Source organism: Hirundo rustica, chromosome 1 (genome assembly GCF_015227805.2).
Source record: "Hirundo rustica isolate bHirRus1 chromosome 1, bHirRus1.pri.v3, whole genome shotgun sequence".
Lineage (NCBI taxonomy): Eukaryota > Metazoa > Chordata > Aves > Passeriformes > Hirundinidae > Hirundo > Hirundo rustica.
In genome coordinates, this window is record NC_053450.1 from 140,267,722 (window position 1) to 140,284,415 (window position 16,694).

Consider the following 16,694-nt stretch of genomic DNA (forward strand, 5'->3'; position numbering starts at 1 on the left):
TATTTATGTATAAAACAGATGGTAGTGCTTTCAAAAACGTGTGAGCAATGATCAGAATGAATTCATTAGGCATTTATACCGCTGTCATGCACTCACATAGGTGTTGCCTTGGACCCTGCTATATGCTAAGGGGCTCTTTCTTTTTAAGTGAGGTTTTACCAAACAGATGGAAAACATTATTAACTACTGTTTTCCTTTCTTGTCAAAGATGTTTTGTCTAATCATCACTATAATTACACATCCACATTGTAGTAAATCATGCTGTATAAACATTTAGAACAGAGTGGATTATTAGGGTGAAATGCAAAGTATTCCAGACATTAAAACAAAACAAACATGGACTGGGCTGTGCTGAATAATAACAATTTTCAACATTGAGGACAGACAAAACATAATTTAATAGCTTTGGCTTTTCTTTCTTCCATTTATGTCCAATTATTCTACATACAGTGCATCCCAGGTACTTTAAAGTGCCCCCCTCCCCTTTCTTTGTGTGAATATTTAAACGAAGAGACGTTTTCCTTAATAGAGCAGCTTCCTTCCACATCTTGGTGTCACTGTTTTCTTCTTTCCATTTAATACAGAACCACAAAAGCACTCAGGAAGAAAGTGGAAAGGAGTTGAAATCTAGGGCCCTTTGTTTCCTGAGATAGCCATGAAATTTCCATTCTAGATGAAGCAAGTGTATTTGATGAGGGTAACCAACTACTGCAGGACCAGAGCTACAGTACTCAGCTTTTCCATCCGCAGTGTCAGGTTCAGAATCACAAAATACAACCGTGTCAGCCTTTCTGTCAGTCTAGTGACTCCACTCAAAGGCTGCCGCAGTCCCTCTTTGGGTCACAGACACCGCTTGGGAGTGGCTGGCCCGGGTGCTGGTTCAGTGCTGTTCACACCAAGCAACTGTGCTTGGCCCCACCTGGCCCTATTTGGCAAGCAGTGAATGCAGTAGGGATGGATTTGATGTAACATCTCTGGTGTAGGTGCCCATATTCGTGCTAGTCATCCTCTGAAGTCAGTGTAAAGAAATGAGCTTTTATGGCAGTGGATTAATTGACTGTAGTGACAGGGCAAATTCTGCTCTGGTGCCCACTTCTTTCTGCTTCAAGATTCTCTGAACTTCTAGGATTTAAAAGGTCCTGCTTGAAATTAATATGTTCCTATAATCCCAAAGGCTTGTGAATATTGCCTTACAGTGTCAGAAAATCGAGTTATTCTTCTACAGACATCCCAAAAGGCATCTGTTCAATTGTTACAGACAAAATTCTGATTCCATCAGAGACTGGAAGAACATTTATTGCATCTTACGTTTGGTTCCCACTTGGAAAACAACAAATACTCTGGCACTGTATACAATTCCAGGACAATTTTTACATTTACTTTTCTAGGAGTCAGACTGCATAAATATTTTACCTGTCTAACTTATTTAAATGTTATTGCCCCCACTGTTTCTTGCAAGATGAAAAATTTATGGTAATTATAGGACCTATGGCCAGACACTAAAATACACAAAGATTTCATTGGGTTTATACCTTGTCCTGCTATTTCTGAGAAGACAACCATGGCCTGCTGTAGAACTAGCAGATGACCAGTGATACTGGTTAAAGGAAGTTGACTTATAGGGGAGCTGAAATAGTGAAAAAAATAAGTAGTTCCTATGAAAAGCAGATTAATGGTAAAAGAAAGTATGTACAGAACTGATTCAATAGCTTGATCCCTTGGTCTTCTCTAGTTTGATATCAAAAACTATTTAAAGGATAAACATCATGGTATATTTCAAAAAAAACCACAACAAAACAGTGTAATTTTCCATTGTGTATCAATGCTGCTTTTATTACTATTAAAAAAATAAATAATTATGCAGTACAAAGCAGTTTTTTCCTGCTGCACATCAATATATTTTTATCTACAAGCATTTACATAAGAATGTTCCGAGTTCATCATGCCTTAGATTTTATCAGCAACATTCTCTTTTTTGTAATTCCATATGTTGCCTGAGAAAACCAAGGGTACAGAGCTGGCTATTTCTATAAGCTGATTACAAATTCTGCAAGAAATTGGAAGTGTTAGGTCTTGATTAGTATCTGCTGCAATCAAAAACACATTCAAATTGTTGCTGCATCAAAACAGGTTGATAATGAATAAATCTGTTACACGTTTTCACAGATGCATTATTTTACAACTTCTTTGGGGCATATCTTAAAAAACAACCTTCTTACCTCTCCTTGGTGGGTGGCAGAGGATTTCAGCTTAGTTTTGCTTTGTTGAATGACCCTGAAGTCCTACTATGCCATTAGCTGGCAAGGCAGTAGGTGTTTAATGGTGCTCTTTCAAAGCACATTAAGGCCACTGCAACTTTCCTGGCTCAGGAGATGCATTTCCAGCTGCTGCTTCACCCTGCCAATGCTGGGCAAGGACTGCCCATGTGTTCACCCTCTGTGTCCAACACCGCACCAAGGTATGATCACAGAATCACGCAGAATATTCTGAGTTGGAAGGGGCCCACAAGGATCACGGAGGTGAGGCTGACCAGATGACAGCTCCCACTTAAATGCTGGTGCCTGGTCTGGATCAGTCTGTTTGCAGTGGCACTCGCAGGGCTGTATCAGAGCACACTCAAACCTCTCAGTAAGCTGCTAAGGACTGAAGGGCTGTCATGCCTCTTATCTCTACCAACAGCAATGCAGGCGCCTGGCACATTGTGCCTTCTGGGAAAAGTGGATATTCAGGTTGCCTTTGTAAAGAACTACGGAAGTCATGAAAGGAAAGGCTACACAGATCCATGCCACATGAGGGCTCTCTCATGCTAAGAGAAAGACAAGACAAAGCCAGACCTCAGGCTGCTATGAAGCCTCCTGTTTACACTGGAACAGGCTGGAGAATTTGCAGAATCATCCTCATGTCACATTGGAAAGCTGACATCAGGGAGCTGTCAAAGCCATCAAGGGCACTGGGACAGACTGATAACAGCAGGAACTCATTCCTTACCAGAACATCTTTGACACAAAGTCTACAGCAGAAGGCAAAGTCAGCCCCTAGCCCCTCAGCTGGGCACTCTGATGGGGAAGCCTCCTCTGGTACGTACTGTTTGTGTATCACATACTGGAGCAGATAGGCTGTAGACCCTTCTGGAGAACACATCTAGTAGCAATTTTCCTGGTTCTGTGGGAAAAGGATTTCTAGGATGCTCCTAGACTTTTCTATTAATTTGATCTTAAGAGATAACCTGATGCTATATGATGGTAAATATAATATATGACTGCTGCTTATGGTTAAAACTTTTTTTTTTTTTTTTTTTTTTTTGTGCTACCTGGATGTTGATGTTTTGAGCAGATTTGAGCCACTAAATAACCTTTCCAATGTCAAAAGTATATAATGGAGGTACCACTTTAAAAAAGGCTGTGAAAATGGTGTCTGGCTTTTCCTATCCACAGACTCTCCTAATTTCTTTCAGTCAGCTGTCAGCCATAGTGAACTCTTACCACCAAAATGTAGCTTGGGCAGGTGGTTCAGAGGAGATTGTGCTGGAAAGAGCTGTTTAGGACACTGCTACTCAAAGAAAGCCAAAGTCCTCAATCAGCCAGCCATGTGTTCCTCTCTAAGTTTGTAATGGATGACACAAAATAGCACATACATTTCTCTTCAGTGCATCAACTTCAAAAATATTACCTTATAATGAAAATATATTAAGGGTTGTGGTAATGAGACATTTTCAGCTTGCTTGTTTAATAGTTGGACTAGTGTCCAACTCAACAGAGGACAGGGAATTGAGTGTAAAAAGCCTCATCCTCTAATGATCTTACAAATGACATCTGTGGCCCAGGCAAATGCAGGAAAGACATGGGAGATACTGAGCAAGGTCCTGGACTCACGAGGATACAAACAGCCTTGAATGAAAACATGCTCAGACAGCACTTTCCTGCACTCATGGCACTTGCTTTACAGCCTGCAGAGTATAGGTGCTGTGATCAGCTTCTTCCCACACTGATTATGAAGTTTGGAGAACAGAGGCTCCTAGAGACAGGCCTTTGAATTTCCAATCTTACAAAAAGTCTTATACCTTGTCATTTGACTTTTTGAGTTTCCAGACAGATAGCAAGAAGGAAAATATGGAGTAAAAGTACTCAGTGTACACACCTCAAATTGGCTGGTTCCTTTCTGTAGGGAGAAGAACCTGGCAAAGTTTATCTGGTAACCAGAATTATCTGAGCAATGAGGGGGCCCCAGCAGTGGGTGCTGCAGAGGTAAATTTGGCACCCACTGCAGCAGAGTGCCAGCGCTTCACTGCCATCAGCCATGCTGCTCCTGCCAGGTCAGCAGCAGAGCCCTTTGCTGCCAGCTGAGGACCTCAGAAGTAGGATTACAGAAAAGTGAACTAAAAATTATTTCCATACTAGTGTCCAGTCAGCGTGCATTTTCCTAGCATTTTCATTACTATTTTCCTACTGTTCCCGCTGCTCGTGAGGTATGGACGAGTACCACTGAAAAAACATTACAAACTTCAAACACGGTAGGTTTGTTCTATTTTCAAAACTCTTGGCAGACTGTCAAATATATTCCTAGAAACTGACAGCTCCAAGAGTATATTCTCCATGCTAGCCAGCAAGAGATCAATGGAAATGCTAATTATCAAAGCAAGCAAAGATCATAGGAGAGCAGTAAAACAAGGGAAACTGTGAGTTTCACTTGTCATTCCTGTTGATTCTGGATGGCTTCTGCTAGTAATTCCATAATGCATCATGAATTTCCATAAGGCAGAGGGCCCAGCATGAGCATAAGGAACGTTTGGAATTTTTGCCCATAGGGTTGAATGCTTAATAAAGAGAAAAGATTTGATCCATGGAAATATAGGCTGAGATTGCAGCAGGGGACAATTAGCCATCTGGAGTCTGGCATTACAGTTTTTCTGTCAAGCCCCAATGCAGTGCAGATAAGTGTAACCTCCACATGGGAGCAGAAAGGTCCTGTGGCTGCTCCAGTAGTATCTTCAGCTGCTGTTTAGTAACTTCTTAGCATCAGTTAATTGACTCCAAGCCTCTGCCAGGCCCATGTCCAGGCAAATGAGTTCAGAAGTTATCTGTACTTATACTGTGAGTATGCCATGTCTGCAGGAGTCTACCTCGATTTGCAGACAAAAGGAGATGAACTACATTATGCAGGGTTAGACTTACATAACTGCATTTCAGTATTGCACCAGTGTGTCATGATGCACTGCAGAGACACTGATTTTTCCCAGATGCCAGCCAGTGGGAGAACTGCAGGGACAAGGACACAGGGAGAAGAAAGTCTTCTTATTGCCCTTCAGCAGCCTCCTCCAACCTCCTGTGCTCAGCATGAAGCTGAGGGCAAAAGGTGAAAGACTCTTAAATGTTTCTCTGCTGGAAGGATGCTTGTCAGGAGATGGGTTTTTGCCAGAGCTGGGAGGAAGCAACCAGGAAAGAAGTTTCTAGACAGCAATTATAACACAATCCCAAAGAGCGGACTTTAGACAGCTCAGTTTAGGTCATAGGAAACAATTTATGAACCTATCATGTTCTGCTTTTCACTAGACTGAATGCTGAGTACACAGACAGTCCATGGTCAGGTTTCTTCACCAATGCACCCCTTGCTGTGTTGGAAGGGGATGTGCCAGGCAGCCGGGCTTCAGATGAGGCACATAAAACAAAAAAAAAGGATGATACTGTTTATACAGTGAAAGGTTCATGAAATAGGACTAAATGTCCCACTTTTAAAAGATAGGGTAGGAAAAAAATACATTATAATGTTTTCGATAAAAGGATATAGCACAGACTTTACAGAATTAAGAGGAAAATCTCATGTTTTTTCACTGAAATATCTTGTGTTGCATTTAATCTGTAAGGAAGCTAAAAGAACTATGGAAAAAAGGCCATTCAGCCCTTGATTGCTTACTAAGAGTTTATATACAGGCCATGTCTCATCTCAGACATCTTTTCTGCATCATGATCAACATGCATGTTGAACCAGCTTTGGAAGAAAAGTGCTAAATCTAAAAGCTCTAAAAGCAATAAATAAAACATGACACTACCAGAAGATGACATTGCTATTTTACTTGTTATCCATTCCTCAGTTTTTCCCTCAAGGGCTCAAAAAGTCCAAGCAATTTCTACACTTTTATTATTTTTGTAGTCCTGCTGTAGCAGAAAATAATCTGTGATCCTTTACAGAGGTTTATTAGTTCAAACTTTCTGAATTCTGTGTGCCTCTAAACTTAAAATATTTAAATATTCAATGTGAAATTCTTTTTCTGACATCTTTTAGCAAAACAATAGTTAACGATCTAGTTCACAGTGGTGAGAAGTTTGTATTCTTATCAGATAAAGTCATCAGATTTTATTAGTCTTAGAACAAGTTTTATTAAAACTTTTCTTTCTTTCAATCTATTCCTATTCCTATTCCTATTCCTATTCCTATTCCTATTCCTATTCCTATTCCTATTCCTATTCCTATTCCTATTCCTATTGATATTCCTATTCCTATGTCTATGTCTATGTCTATGTCTATGTCTATGTCTATGTCTATGTCTATGTCTATGTCTATTTCTATTTCTATTTCTATTTCTCTTTCTATATTTCTATATTTCTATTTCTATTTCTATTTCTATTTCTATTTCTATTTCTATTTCTATTTCTATTTCTATTTCTATTTCTATTTCTATTTCTATTTCTATTTCTATTTCTATTTCTATTTCTATTTCTTTCTTTCTTCTTTCCTTAAACAATCCTGTTTTGATTTGAATTGTATCAATCTCCACACCACCACTCAGGTAAAATTAAAAGAGACAACAAGCTTAGAGTTGTATATAACCCCCAAGTAATTTGAAAACAAGAGGAGATTGTATCACCTGTGGATATATGGTCTGCTTGTTATGAACTCCCAGGACACTGCAGTGAGCCCAGTAGTGTATGAGATGTCTGGAGAAGAAGTCAACCGCTATCCAAAACTGCTAGTTCCTGTTTCATGTACACAAGGGTATAATTAGGCAATATAATTTTGATGATGTAATGTTTGCAATTTTGTATCCTGTTTCCACAGTGTTGGTGGGTGGAATTCCTAGACTGAAATTACCCTTGAAATTAATATTTCCCATTAAAAAAAAAGTTGGTTTCATCAGTTGTCTGCTGAATCTATAATAGTGGTACTCGAAGTAGATGGCTATATTCTTTGTTACAAGCCAGATTCTGACTTACACATTCTGTTTATGAATCAAGATAGATCTTGGTGGTACCTATTTGGTTGTATAAATATTTTCACAAGTTTTCTCAGAAATAAAGCTAAACAAAAATGAAAGAAATTTGGTAGAGATAAAAAGTCCCTTTTTTTTCTGCTTAATTGACATAGTTAACATGGAGAAGTGCAAGCTACTTTAATAGCAGATTGCTATAGAAAGCAAGGTATTTTCTTACAGATATAAAGCTTATCAATTTCCTTTTGTTTGCATGACCTGAAATAGTCTAAATTCATGCTGAATAGGGACTGCAGGAGTGACTCAAGTGGACCTAAAATTGTGGGAAGACTCACTCACACCTTTTGGTCTCGTGCCTCTGCCTCTGCACCTGTGCCAGCTCTGCCCATGTAATGCAGTCACAGGGAAGGGAGAGCAACTTGGTGATCTGACAGAAACCTTGCTTCTGCACAGTCAGGAGTTGGAGCTTTCAGTCAGGAGTTGGAGCTTTCCCACTTCTCATCGTCAGGAGGCAGTGGGGGCACGTAGCTGTGAGTGGGAAAAAAGAAAAAGTACCCACCTTTGATGGCAGAGTGATCTCAGAAAGGCTTCTGCAGCCTGTGGCATGCTCCCTGGGTGCCTGTGCTGTGGTTAAGCAACTGATAAAGCCACCCTTTAGCTTTAATCAAAACAAGATTGTAGAAGCTATGCAAACTCTTTTCATCATGTTGCAGCCCCTCAATCAGATCCTAATTTTTTGTTTTGACAAGTATATTTCTATCCTGAAAAAGTGCTGCTGAGTATTAAAGGATTAGGAAGAAGGCCTCCATTATGAGAGGTGAGAGAATAATAATATTACATGCTTCCTAAATTATAGATTATTATAATCTGAGCTTTTGCCCTGGACCTAATCAATCTCCTTTACAAATTAATAATTAATTTAGTTTTGGCATTAGAGTCCATAACCCTTTAAAGCCTGTAGTTCTCTGTAATATCCAGGCAGAGCCTGACAGCTCCTTTAGTGGTACATATGAATATCTGAATGACAAAGCAGCAGGCTTTTGTTTATACCAGATGAATCAATTGGATGTTTTTGCTAATAGCTGCACATCTTAATTTAGCACATATTTATGGCACAAAGAAAAACTCCTCTAATTTTCCTTATTGAAAGGACAAATCCTGAAACTTGCATTCAGCTTGATCCCTCATCCTGGTGGAAGGGCCTTTTCATGGAAGCTGTGGGGAAAAAAATGAACCTCTTCTACGGTGCCAGTACAGTCTTGGGATTACATTGGTTTGTGCAGGTAATCTAATGCAACTCCACGGAATTAGTGAGGGAATGGATGGAGGCTGAGGCTGCCCTGTTCTCCGTAGAAGTAAAAACATTTATCAGGGTGTCCCTGCACTGTCTGCTCCCAAAGCACAGAGACCATGTACAATCTCCTTTTGCTGTTCCTTAGATGTTAAAGGCAGCATGGCAGGACTATGCCTTCAGCTTGGATTAAGGAAGAGGTAGGATCTGACTGAATTTGACTGGAATATGATCTTAACAGGCAATGCAACTTTAGAAAAAAAGGAAGCTATGAAGTCGTGGACAGTACTGCTTATATTTGTAATACGGAATTGCCTTTCCCATGTCAGCCAGTCTGTGGATGTGCCCTCTCTTAAGGCATCTATAAGTGTCAAAAGGAAGTCTTCTCATATCACCTTTCTTTGCTTTTGTAGTCATTTATGACACAATGCAGCACACAGAGCTAAAGTTTCACACTGTTTCTGCCTCACAGTATGGTTCTAGAGCAATGTCTATCTCTTTCATGATGCTTTCCATCACTAGAAATGTTCTGTAAAGGAGCTTATTTTCTTGTACTGAATTTACAGATGAAGAAAGGAAGGTAACAATTTATTTATGTTAATAAATACATAGTTTAATTTTTATAGGTCGTCCAACTAACTGCCTCAAAATTGCATCCTGGTCACCAAGTCACTATGGTGTGATCTAACTACACAACAGAGCTTTGCCTGTGTGTACTCAGCCAGAGTGGTGCACCTGTTGTTTGTATGGGAAGTCGTATATCATGAAACTTCCTGCAGCCATGCTCGGGGAGAGATTGTTTACATTTAACACAAAGGGCAACATAATAAGCTCTAAGCAATTTTAAGAGCTGTTGGCCTGTACGTGTATATAAAAGGTACTAGTGTAGAACCTGTGCTTCTTTATTTGGCCAAAAATTAGGCTGTTGCTAAGATTTCAAGGCAGGAGGAGTTTCTGATCTGTTCAGACCTTTCTGTGTGACTGAAAAGCATCCTCTGGTTTCCTGACTAGCCTCCTCTGTTCTGTCTCTCCTCCACAACTTAATCTCCAGTGTCACTCTTGTATCCTCACTTCAGGTCACAGCTCTTCCCCTTTTTCCAAGATCCCTTCATCAAGGTGAACTCTGTCCCTGAGAACAGCTCTACACTAATGCTTTACCATGTTCATATTTCTTTATTCTAGGAAGCTGACATTTTCTGATAAATTATATCATCCTTCCTAGAAGAGTACAGGGAAATATTGGAGTATCTCAAATAGCTCAAGATGCTGACTGTTGGTTATCCTTAATAAATTTGTCTCCAGCCATTTCTGCCTTTACAATCCATGAACACATCCTGAATAGCAAAACATTACATAAAAATACTTCCTTTTTTATAGCCCTGAACATTGTCCACTCAACACCACACACCCAATCAGATCAAATAAAAACTTACAGAAAATATATGCTTGCAACTGCTTATTCAGTGAGTCTTAAAAAACTAAGCAATGTAATCTGATGCACAAAGAAATCATAGTTGAGATAAAATTAAAAAATAGTGAAGAGACAAAACCAACAGAAGACTAAAAACACCCAGCAATTCTATTCAAGAAATCACTGCAGAGTGTGAAGGAAGGAAACCATTATGAATTAGTTCTGATTATACAGAAGTTAGCATGACATTTTAGTTTGCAGGAGCAGGACCAAGCCCTGTATATGTGGGTAGTAAATGAAATCAAGAGGTCTGGTACTGAACTGGTGGCAGCTTACATCCTCTCATGCTCAGTGTCTGCATTCAGATATTGTGACATGTATAGATTCAAAAATAACAAAAGCTCATGGTTAAATACAAAATTGTCAGGTTCCTTGAAGGCAATTTAACATCAAAGGTTGTTTGCCCCTATAGGGAAAAAAAATCTAATCGTTTCTTAGTACCATCTGAGGAATTTCTCTAATGTCACAAACTACACTTGCATATAAATGTATTGAAACAAACTGTAAAGCTTAGAAATAATCTGCAAGTAAAAAAAATCTATATGAACTTTATGGTGCTGACATTTCAGTGAAGATGAGATTGATTTCACTGATCTTAACAGGAGCTGAGCAAAAGTCAAAATATGAAGTGATTCTAAGTGTTTATACTCAGCAATAAAGATGAAAAAGCACCTCTGAGTTGTCTGCTATTAATTAATAACTCTATGGACATGAAACTCCTGGAAAAACCAACAGCCAAACAAACTCAAAAGTTCATGGAGGTCCAGATTCTTGACTGCTCATGGAAATGCCAAATAACGTGTTTGCTGAAATGCAATATTAATAGGTATTTGTGCATTTTCAAGTATTAGTCAAGACAGGGACACAAGGATTGCATCTTGAAAAATGATTTTGTTTGTAGGTGTACATATTACTCAAAGGCCACAGAAAACAGGAATTTATTGCCATCACGGGACTTCAAAATAGAGGTGAACATACCGTGCCTCACCAACTCAAATAGTAATGGAGGTGATGTAAACTTGTATTATCTTGTCAAAACAACTGTGAATGCAAAGGATTTTTAAGATCAAAGGACCAAATATATATGAGATCTGCAAAAGTACTTCTGAAGTTCAGTGCCCTTCTAGGACCTGAGGTGGGAAGCTCAAGTGACAAATGGAAACCAAAGGCTTTAAAGTCCTTAGCAAATACTAAGTATCACTTCATAATTGAAATGTCTGTGGGAAAAACTACTTTGACACAATGGATGGCAGATGATGGAACAAAAGATCTGAAGGATTGAATACAAGACCTTGGGGCCTCTAGTAATCTATCCAAAGACTTAATGACAGATCTAAAAACCGTAACTTCATTCAGGTTACCGGATGCTCCATAAACAGAGTTGAGCAGACGAAACCAGAGAATCAAGGGGAAGTATTACAGTGATGCAGGAAACCCAGTGGAAAAGTAATCTTTTCAAACTCATGGGGGGAAAAACCCCAGCTGTAACTATTTATATTATATAACAGAAGAAGATTAGGAGAAAGACAAGGAATAATCCTCTCATGCCAGGAAAATGCAGTCATCTAATTCAAACTCCTGATCCAGAAGAAAATATTTTGGTTTATTTGCAAGTGTTTTAGCTTGCATGTTGTCAGGAGGAGATGACAGCAGATCATACTTAATGTTGCTATGCAGGACACGTAGCCTGATCACTATCATGAGACAGATATCACCACAAAAAACTGTTATGTTATAGGAAAAATTCCTGCCTGAATAAGTAGGGATAGTTTTCTCTTTCAACAGTTTCAGAAGTCTGTGATTTTGCAGAAACGAATACAGTTGGGCTCTGTTCTAATGAAAAGTCTCCAGGCATTTATACAGTGGAAATATAGGAATAACAGGAAATCAGTACCTCAGCTTGATATTAAGGAGATTTGCTCATTTACTGGCACTGTTTCGTATCAGATGAGAAATAAGGAAAAAGATTATGAACATGAGCTGTAGATTCCCATTGCAATTTTTGTAATAGTAGCAGGGTGCTATTAGCATCACTACATTTTGACTGTGTCCACCTGTGTTTTGGCTTCAGTTTCAAATCGAGATTGTGTCTTGCCTTGCTTTGTCTTCTAAACTGGTCTTCAGGGCTGATGCGTCCCACAGATTCTGGCTTCCACCTCAAAGAGCTTTACTTCAGTGGATTTCAAAGATCCTCCTACAAATTTTACAGATAACAGTCAGGAGAAAGGGATTATACAAATATATAATCACTGTAATTTTTTATCATAGACTTGATAGCATTAAGGACTGACTACTACATGTCTTCCTGAAAAGGAGGTGCAATAGATTATCAGCATGTCTCAATAGAATGTTTCAAAACATCAGCGTACTCTAAGTGCAAGAGAAACCTGATGAAAGTGCAAAAGAGCTACTCAAATATGCTATCAAATCCTTCCAAAACTCTGATGGTGCAGCTTTTATAAGGAAAGACCTAACGATGCATGTTTGTTATCATGCTGCCATGGCCACCTAATGAGGAACGTGCTTCGACCGAAGGCAAATTACACAAAACTTGGCATATGCCCTCTGTTGGACAAAAAACCAAGGGTCTTCTGCCAAGTATGTTGGTGGATGACACAAACAGTGCTCATGAAGGAGAAAAGAATGTCACATTCTTCATGCTGAATTTCTTTCTAATGCCCATGCATTTGCAGTGAAGCCCAAACTTAGAAGTTACTCCATCTGCTGGTGATATTGCCAGAGACAGATAGCCCAACCTCTTCCAAATGGCCATTCCCACTGCCTCCCTTTGCCGCATTCCCCATGTACCATAAAGGAATTGTTACGTGGCTGCTCTCCTAGGTTTGTAAGTTCCTATCTTATCAGCTGTCTTGGGTGTTAGAGCAACCTTTGAGCCACATGATTATTATGAATATTAAGACTTTTTCTGATTGAAAACAGATTACTTAACAGTCAGACAACAACCATGTAGGATAAGGAGTATGCAACGTATTGCCTGACCAGGTTAACCACAGGGACAACAAAGTGAAGAGTTTCTCAGCCATGTGGAGAGGACAAGAAACTCAAATAATAATGCAAACTTCAGTAAGCCCTAAAATAGAATGTCTGGACATGGTCCTAGGAATAAAGGTCTGGATTTAAAAAAAAAAAAAATTTCTTCACCTTTTGGGAATGACTGGTTTAGATCACTTAAAGAATTGACAGCAGAGGAATTGGAAAAAGCAGGTTTAATATAAATTTAATGAAAACATGACTTAATAAAGTTCAGTGGCAAGGTTTACTCTATTACTTGCTCCATGGATGAAACATACAAAGAAAATTAGATTATAATCAATTTAGAATGGTTTACATGGAGACCAGAGATGCAAAAGGATAAAGGTGACCCTCTCTCTGAGTGGTGAGGTTCAGAGCAGACCCCTGGCTTCTTAAACTTCTGCTGGAGTCTAAGTACAGCTAGATCCAATCTTAGTCTCAGATTAGGTAAGTGGTTTATATTTAAAGGATTTAGCAGCACTTAATCAAGGATTAATTGAATGTTTACAAAGTGACTCAATAGGATTTATTACAACCACAACAGTGACTTTATTACAGATCTGAGATGACAATATTCATACTATACTTGCTGTACGATATTTAAATCAATTCACACATGCATGCACCCAGGCACAAAAATATATACACATAAATATATATGAATATACCTGCTAAAAATTCCTTTTGAAATACTCACATCAAATGCATTGTTATTTCTCAGTGGGTGAGGGTTGAGCCTTGAGGAGTGGTTGGGAGCATCAACCCAGGACATGTCCTTGGCTTTCAGTAGCAGGCATTTGAGTACTGTAAACGTGAGAGTTGGTGAGCTCAGAGATGTGTCCCATTCCAAGGGAGATGCTGGTAACAGCCCACTGCAATTTGGGAAAGCTCAAAGGGTGTCCTCTAGAACCTCTGTTTACAGGCTCCCCAAAAAATTTGCTTTAGTTATCAGTAAATTTCCATCCTGGCCTCAATACAGGTCAATAAAGTCCAGTCACAATGGTATCATTCCACTCAGGCTACAAATTGGGCATGGAATGACCCAAGGCTGCCATGGGGTGATGGATTAGCTCTTTTCCCCGCTGTGGCCAGGCAACAGGAGAACCTGGTATCATCAGTGCTGCTCCCACCTTAGCCTTGTAAGGGTTCCTGCTGCAGTCAATGGACACTTCTCACAACTCATTTTAGAAAAACTGAGGCCTAATGGGAATTCCTGAGATTGTTGAGTGGCCTCAAGGAAGCAGAAAGGGAATGCACCACCAATCTCTAAACAGATAGCTCAGCACAAGAGAAAGAACAACTATTGATATTGGCCTGGATGACGGGAACAGAATCATAGAATAATAAATTCCTGAGTTGGAAGGGACACACAGTCAAAATGTAACTATGAAAAAGTCTTAGAGTAACAATTGCATTCAGTAGTCTTGTAGAAATAACAAAAGGAGGAAAATCCTGCATCTAAAAAAAACCCCTAAAAAACTCCAATAAGAGCACTTTAAAGATGACTAAAGGGTAGAATGGAGGTGAGATGCAGACTATATTAAGGACACCGTATTTGATGTTCAGAGTATCGGTAAGCCACTTGTGAGTAGCAGCTTTTGAATTACTGAAAAGGCTAACCTGTGTAAAGAGCAAGATAAAGGAGAGTTTTGAATCCCTCATAGCATTCGTCATGGCTGTTTAGCCTGGAGAACTGATAGCTGTCAGTCTTGCCGATGCGGATTGACACCTGATGACCTGAGTGGACTAAAGAAGACAGAGCCAGACTCCCCTCAGCAGTATCCAGTGACAAGTGGCAATGAGCACAAATTAAAATGCAAGAAATTATCTCCTTCTGCTCTGTGATAGTTTTTAAAAATATCCTAAAAGTACATTTGTGATGAAGAGCACTGACCAGGCTGTTACCACCCCAGAATGAATGGGAGGGCAGGATTTCAGACAAATACTGTTAATACTGTTGGAGTAAAAGGACAAGGATAAAAAGGCAAAGGAAGGATTTAGGAAACATAATGTACAGATCTATGAAAATGTTAGCTCAGGGCTAATTTGTAACCATTAAAACAAACAGACTGTTAGAAAATATTAAAAAATCCTCATAGAATAAACAAGAAACATCTTATTTTCAGGCTTAAGGGCACTTTTTTTTTTCCTGTACTTTCTCTAGTTTAGTATTCTCATCTGAAAAATTATACATCAGAAAAGCAACTGTACAGCAAAGTGAAAAGATGATTAATTAAAGTTTTAATGGCTTCCATATGAGGAACGATTAAACAGATCACTATTCCTCTGGCTGAAAAATTAGAAATATAGGAGGGTATGACGTAGATCTACAAAATCATGTGTGATACAGACTAACAGTTGCTCACAGTTGTGCCTTGTCTGAGAAGGGAAATCAAATGAAGGTGATAGGCAGAAAGAAGAAAATAAAAATAAATGTATATGTAGTTAATTTTTACAACTCTGCCACAGGAGGCTCTATGTGTTCTTTTGGGTTCAAAGTACACAGATTAGAAATAACCTTCTATGGAGAGAAATACTGCTATTCTTTAAGAGATATATAGCTATTATATGTGAAGACACCATTAAAATGGGCTCAAAAAGGCCTGGGTCACAAGCTGCTCTGGTCTGCAGTACCATTCTTGGCAAGTGCTATTTCATGCTTGCCTTGTCTGTATGCTGTTGCTTAAGAAGTTACTATCACTGGTTACAGATGGACTTTGCTCTGACCTGATATAACTTGCCATAAAACAGTAGGCCCTGATTTGTCCCCATATGAATTTACACTTCTGTGTGCATTTCCTACAATGACCACTATAGATTTAACACAAATTCTTTTTCAGCTTACTTGGCAATCCCTGCCTTGACATTGTGTCTCTGCACTTTGCCCACCAGATTTTCTGATTTACCAGAATTGCTTCACACAATGTTGTGCAAAGAGCAGGACACTGATGGCAGTGGTTAGTCAATCCACCCTGTCCCATTCTCACAGCTAACCCTGCAGGCGCGCGAGATCTAATGCTGGATGAGGTATGTTATCCCTTCAGACGGGATTAAGGATAAGATTGTCTCACAGCAGGGAAGGGGTTATTCCTTCCCTTCCCCCTTAACATTAACCATATCAGGGACTGAAAGCAACTGGAGAAGGAGAAATAAGTTCTTTATTAAATGCAAACTCACTCTATTCCATACTCCTCCCCCCTTGAAATGATAATTTGAAATATACCCTCTTTGAAAGCAGGAAGAGTTCTTTTAGAACAGCTGCTTTGCTGATTCATGTTCACAGCCCCAATGCTTTTTTAAACCGTGTTGACTATAAGCAGTGTATTTTAATTGCCCAGAGCTAATGTGCTTATAGTCTTAAATCCCCCTTACTGTTCACAGAAACCAAGCAGACACAGAAGATCAACAGATGGGAGTGCCCAGCTCTGGCTGCTGTTGGAAGCAGGGAGAGAAAGATTATTATGTAGTTTCTTCATAAAAATAGACTGGATTCCTTAGAAAGGGAGTGGCCAGACATAGCAGAGTTATTTACATTGCAGTGTGGTCTCCAGAGGAATCCTGCCCAGAGTTCTGAACTGCTGCAGCACTTTCCCTCCTTGCTTTTATTCATTGAATGTGAAATCATACAGATATGCTGAGTGCATTTATAGATGGCACACAGAAAAGAAACCTCCCTTAATATGACACATATAGTG